This window comes from Nicotiana tomentosiformis, chromosome 11, assembly GCF_000390325.3.
Source record: "Nicotiana tomentosiformis chromosome 11, ASM39032v3, whole genome shotgun sequence".
In the NCBI taxonomy this organism is placed as follows: Eukaryota; Viridiplantae; Streptophyta; class Magnoliopsida; order Solanales; family Solanaceae; genus Nicotiana; species Nicotiana tomentosiformis.
The window spans coordinates 4,842,421-4,849,600 of NC_090822.1; positions in this window are offsets into that span (position 1 = coordinate 4,842,421).

Here is a 7,180-nt window from a genome sequence, read left to right on the forward strand (position 1 = left end):
GCTTCGTTGGTGAACTCTTTAACTAATGGCAATGGCTCATTTGACTGAACTATTAATCGAGGATAAATCAGATAATTTTGCATAGTTCACGAGCAAATTTGAACATTTCCCCTTTAAGTAACTTACATTGTTACCTAAGTATACATGTTATTATAGGTCAAATTAATTTAATAGTGTAAAAAATGGTGCACAGTCAATGCACAAAACCTAATTAAAGTGTATTTAAATAAGAATTAAATACACAAATCAGACTCACGAGTCATCAAAACCATATATGTGAAGTAGAAGTGAAAACCTTTAACAAATATGCTTTTGTTATTTGATTCGACTTTGGTAAAGAAACACAATTTCATGATCTGTTTTTGAATAGCCAAACTTGATTATATTTTTAATTTTTGAGTTTAAGGTCAACTTTAGGTTTTGAATGGCCCATATATTTTTGGAAATTTTACCTCCTATAGCAAAGGTATTGTAACAACCCGCCGGTTATTTTGAGTATTACAGCCTCGTTCCCCCATTTACTACTCAATTTATACTTTACAATTGTTATATGACTTGCCGGTGTAATTGGTTCGGGTCCGGTGAGGGTTTGAAATGAATTGAGACACTTAGTCTCCAAGATGAAAACTTAAGTAGAAAAGGTTGATCGGATGTTGATTTATGTATAAACGACCCCGAAATAGAATTTTGATGATTTTAATAGCTCTGTATAGTGATTTTGGACTTAGTAGCGTGTCCGAAAAATTATTTGGAAGTTCGTACTTAAATTAGGCTTGAAATGGCTAGAATAGAAATTTAAGTGTAACGACCCGACCGGTCGTTTTGTGTATTACAGCCCCGTTCTCCCATTTACTGCTCTATTTCTGCTTTATAGCTGTATTATAACATATCAGATTAGTTAGTTCGGGTCCGGAGAGATTTCGGAATGAATTGAGGCACTTAGTCTCATAATGGAAAGCTTAAGTTGGAGAAGTCGACCGGATGTTGATTTATGTGTAAACGACCTTGAATTTGAATTATGATATTTCCAGTAGCTCCGTATGATGATTTTGGACTTAGGAGCGTATCCGAAAAATTATTTGGAGGTCCGTAGTGGAATTAGGCTTGAAATAGCGAAAGCCGAATTTTTGGTAAGTTTGACCGGGGTTGACTTTTTGATATCAGGGCCGGAATCCGATTCTGGAAATTGGAATAGTTTCGTTATGTCATTTATGACGGGTGTGCAAAATTTGAAGTCATTCCGGATTGATTTGATGTGTTTTGGCACAAGATATAGAATTTGAAAGTTCAAAGTTCATAGATTTTGATTTGAGGCGTGATTTGTCATTTTGATGTTGTTAGGCATGATTTGAGGCCTCGAGTAGGTCTGTATTATGTTATGGGACTTGTTGGTATGTTCGGACGGAGTCCTGAGGGGGTCGGGCGTGTTTCGGATTGATTTTGGATCACTTTTCTTCATGTTGTTATTGATGGTTGCTGCTGGTTCTCGTATGACCGCACATGCGGCTGGTTTGCGCATGTGCGATGGTCGCAGAAGCGACAAAGCAGTCGCAGAAGCGAGGGAGTGCTGGCTGGGGAGGCATCGCAGAAGCGAATCTTTAGGCGCAAAAGCGCGATCGCAGATGCGACCTTGGCCATCGCAGAAGCGGCCTATCTCGCAAATGCGAGCCTCTTTCCCGCAAAAGTGAAGGTCGCAGATGCGACCTTTTGTCCGCAAATGCGGAAACGCTGGGCAGAACCCCTTTAAGTTTGGGGTTTCATTATTTTTAGCCATTTTCGGATTTTGGAGCTCGATTTGGGCGATTTTGGAGAGGAATTTTTCTACACAACTTGGGGTAAATGTTCTTGACTCCCTTGTGATTATATTTCATGAGTTAATCTTCGTTTTCGGCGTTAGATTATTGATTTTTTAAGAAAAATCGGAGGAATTTTCTACAATTTCATAAAATAAATTTTCGAGATTTGAACACCTATTCGGAGTCGTATTTTAGTGAAATTAGTATGCTTGAACTTGTAATTGGATGGGTTATCGGATTTTGTAAGTTTCGTCGGATTTCGAGACGTGGGCCCCATTGTCGATTTTTCGAGCGGAGCTGGGAATTTTCATAAATTGTTAATTTGTAAGTATTGGAGTAAATTGTGATTTATTTGCATGTTGTTTGAATAGAAACAGATCGTTTGGCTTGAATTGAGGAAATATGAAGCGTTCAGAAGTTGATACGTGCAAAATGGAATTTCTGGAGCATTGTTTAGCTTACTCGATATTGGATTCGTCTTGTTTGAAGTAAGTAATTCTTCTAATCTTGGAGCCGAGGGTATGAACCCTGAATATACATGTTATGTGTTTGGTGTTGAGATGACGCACATACTAGGTGATGGGTGTGTGGGCGTGCACCGTGTGAACTGTGATTCCGTTATTTCTGTGGTACTGTGTAGTTACCTGAACTTGTCTGTAATCATGAAATCTCTACGTACTAGAGTTATCGAGCTATGATTCATGTTAGAAACCATGTTTAGGCTACATGCCTATTCTGTTGGGACCCATTGGGGTTATTACTGCTGTTGAATTATTTGTTTACATTGCAATGTCATACTCAGTCATATTCATTTCATTGCATATCATATCTCAGTCTCTATTGTTATTTATTGATAGATCACATCATCATTTTTGGGTTAGTTCATGTCATTGTGAGCCCGAGAGAGTGGAGAGGTTGATGACTAAGTGAGGCCGAGTGCCTAATTATGAGTGACATTTATGGGATCGGGCTGCACAATGCAATGGTTATACTGATTTGTGATAGCGCTTGGGCTGAAGGAGCCCCTCCGGAGTCTGCACACACCCCCAGTGAGCGCGGTTGATTTATATTGAGGGATAGATCTTCCCCACGGGCTGGATTGGCCCTACTTGGTACTGAGTGACTGATGATCAGTTGATGTGTATATTCCGTGATGGATCTTCCCTGGGCCGGATTGGCCATATACAATACCGAGTGATTGAGCATGATGAATAGAATGTGTGACACAGTGAGATTGAGTACTCTGAGAGTGTGAGTACATGAGTTCATCTCTGAAATACATTGCATTGACATGCACACATGACATACATGCATAGAGATATATTTTCCTCATGCTGTACGGTATCGCGTCATTCATGATTTCTCACATATATTGGCATATGGGCATAGTGATGCATTTCACACTGGCTATCTAGAAAGCAAATGAAACATCTTATTTATTATTGAAAGGATTTTTGGGAAAATTACTGTTTTCAAACTTACTCATATTTTTGGCAATTTCGGTAAACGACTTGCGTTTTCACTGATATGCTTGAAAGGCAGAACTGTTTTTCAGAAATCATAATTAAGCTGAGCATTTTATCTATAAGTCACTTCTTTTATTACTTGTTTTATGTCGTTATGAACTATTATTGGTTATTGGAGTTGGACTCTGACCTTGGTACAAGCTCGTCACTACTTTCAACCTAAGGTTAGGTTTGTTACTTATTGAGTACATGGGGTCGGTTGTACTCATACTACACTTTTGCATCTTGCATGCAGATATTGGATGATGATGTTGCCGTGCTCGACGGGAGCTAGAATTGAAGACGTACCTGCGTTCTAGTTGTAGCTGCCTCTTGTTCATGGTAGCCTTAGATTTATAAAAAAAATCTAGTCATGTATATTTCGAACAGATGATGTATTTATTTCATACCATCTTTGTAAATTCTAATCTTAGAAGCTCATGATTTGTACTACCAGTCCTTGGAAAATGTATCAGATTCAAATATTTCTTTACTTAATTACTTTATTAATTGTTATTAGAATTGGTTAGTAGTTAATTGGCTTACCTAGCGGGTTGGGTTGGGTGCTATCACGACTAGTCAGATTTTAGGTCGTGATATTAAGTTTGGAAGTTTGACCGGGGAGTTGACTTTTTGATATCAGGATCGGCATTTGATTCAAGAAATTGGAATAGGTCCGTTATGTCATTTATGACTTGTGTGCAAAATTTGAGGTCAATCGGACTTTATTTGATAGGTTTCGGCATTGAATGTATAAGTTAAAAATTCGTAGTTTCATTAAGCTTGAATTGGGGTATGATTCGTGATTTTACCGTTGTTTGATGTGATTTGAGGTTTCGACTAAGTTCGTATGATGTTTTAGGACTTGTTGGTGTATTTGGTTGACGTCCCGAGGGTCTCGGGTGAGTTTCGGATGGTTAACGGATCAAATTCGGACTTAGAAGAAATCTCAAAATTTCTGCATTCTGGTTCAATCGCACCTGCGGAATTTGACTCGCTGGTGCGAGCTCGCAGAAGCGGGATGGGCATCGCAGACGCATGAGGTCCGCAGAAACACACGGATTCTCGCAGAAGCGACACCAAGGTCGCAGAAGCAGAGGCAGGGGGAGCTGGGCAAGACCGCAGAAGCGAGTCCATATAAGCGGACTCTTGTCCGCAGAAGCGAGAATTTGTGCAGAAACGGTTAAAAATTCCGCAGGTGCGGAACCTCTAGGCAGTGTACAAAAACATAGGGATCCGAGATATTCTCATTATTGGACATTCCCAACACGGGTTGAGGCAAATTTTCAGAGAGAATTCACGGAAAAACTTGAGGTAAGTCACTTATGATCATTGTTAGTCAATAGTATTGGATTATCATTGAGTATTTCGACTAGATTACGTGTTTTTGTGATGAAATTAAAGGAATTGGGCCTAGGGATTTCAAAATAAGAATTTACGATTTGGAGGTCGAGTTGATATCATAATTTAGTAATTTTGGTATGGTTGGACTCGTGGTTGAATGTGCGTTCATATTTTGTAACTTTTGTCGGGTTGCGAGACGTGGGCCCCACGAGCAAATTTTTAGTGCAATTTCGAGTTTTGTTGAAAAATTAGTATTTTCATATAGAATTAAATTCCTATAATTTGTATTGACTGAATCAAATTATCTGTGACTAGATTCGAGGCGTTTGGAGGCCGATTTGCGAGGCAAAAGCATAGCAAAATAAAGAATTATACGGTTTGAGGTAAGTAACAGTTCTAAATTTGGCTCTGAGGGTATGAAACCCCAGATTTTGTGTTATGTGATCAGTTTTGAGGTGACGCACATACTAGGTGACAGGCGTGTGTGCGTGCACTGTAAGAATTGTGACTTGGTCAAATTCCATGGAACTGTGTAGTTGAATAATCTGTTTCTATCTGTATATTCTCCATGTAGTAGAGAAATTTAACCACAAATCATGTTTAGATTATGTGTTGGCACTGTAGGGACCCACAAAGGTCGTGTACATATTGAATTGTCTGCTAAATTATTATTTTGTACTCAGTCACAGTTTACTTATTTATTTTATCTCAGCCTCTATTGTCCCTTGTTGATACATTATATCATTTCTGTTGGGGCTGAATTTCATGACTACTGATAGCCCGAGAGACTGGAGAGATCTATGACCGAGTGAGGCCGAGGGCCTGATTGTGAGATATTATACTATAGCACGTGAGTTGTCCGTGAGGATCCAAATATTATACTATAGCATGTGAGTTGTCTGTGCAACACGTGAGTTGTCCGTGCAGATCCAGATATTGATACTATAGCACGTGAGTTATCTGTGCAATATGTGAGTTGTCCGTGCGGATTATAGAGCTTGGGCTGAAGGAGCCCCTCCGGAGTTTGTACACCCTCCAGTGAGCGCAGGTACATACTGAGTGCGAGTGCCGAGTGTTGAGAGAATGGGAGGACTGAGTGACTATTGCTCTGAGAGGATGTACTGATTTCATTATTATTGTACTTCAGTTATCATATATCACTATTTTTGGAATTTCTAAGAGATATTATCTCCTGTTTCAGTCGAACTTGATATGAAATTACTATTTGGGCCTTAATTTTTGTACTTGCAAGCATGTCTACTTTCTTATGTTGGAAATTACTGTAATTTTTGACTTAGCTGTGAAGTTCGTCACTACTTTCAGTTCTTTATTTAATATTGTTACTTGATGAGTTGGTTGTACTCATACTACACCATGCACCTCGTGTGCAGATCTAGGTACTTCCGGATACGGCGACTGTTAGATCTCAGAGTGTTATCAGTTGGAGGCTATCAAGGTAGCTGCTTGCCGTCCGCTGACCTTGAGTACTCTCTTCCTTTCAGTTATTGTACTGTTCTATATTTTCAGATAGTGTTTTTATCAGTCAAACTTTGTTATGATTTAGATGCTCATGTACTCAGTGACACCGAATTTTGGGAATGTATTTTTATGTCAGTAATTTGTGAGATTTTCTATGAAATTCAAATATTATGTTTTCAAACTTAAAAGAAATTATGGTTTATTGAGGTTGTCAGCTTGCCTAGTATTGAGATATGCAGCATCACGACAAGTTAGGATTTTGGGTCGTGATAAATTAGTATAAAATCCTAGATTACATAGGTCTCACGAGTCATGAGCAGGTTTAGTTGAGTCTTGCGGATCGGTACAAAGACGTCTCTACTTATCTTCGAGATGGTGCCGAACCCTTAGGAAAATTTTAGTTTCTTGTATTCTGTCGTGCGAATTTGTTGATTCCGGAAACTAATTTTTTGTTATTTTATTCTCTCACAGATTGTGAGGACACGTACTACTGGATCAGACGGTCAGCCACCAGTGCCACCAGTTAGGGTCGCGAAAGGTCAAGGCTGTGGTAGAGGCCGGGTCCGAGATAGAGGTCGAGGTGTAGCTCGTATATCGTTGGAGCAGCACCTGTAGCACCACCAGTTGCTCCAGCTCAGGAGTAGATTCCAGATATAGTTTAGCAGGCGGGACCAGCTATGGCACCAGTTGTGCCCATTGTGATTCCAGGCCTTCAGGAGGCTTTGGCCCAGATATTGACAGTTTGCACTGGCCTTGCTCAGGTGGTTTCAGCTCAGACCATACCATCCACTTCTCAGGCAGAGGGGGTGCTCATTCCCCTTTTGCCTGTACTCCAGAGCAGGTAGTGCAGGGACTTCAGATACTGGGGATATTACTAGCCCAGCCGGCTACAGCTGCTCAGGCCCCGGTAGTCCCCATTATGGAAGATGGTGAGCAGAGGAGACTTGAGAGATTTGGGAGGCTTCGACCTTCATCATTTAGCGGTGTTGAGTCAGAAGATGCTCATGGTTTTCTGGATAAGTGTTAGCGGATGCTTTAGACATCGGGTATTCGGGA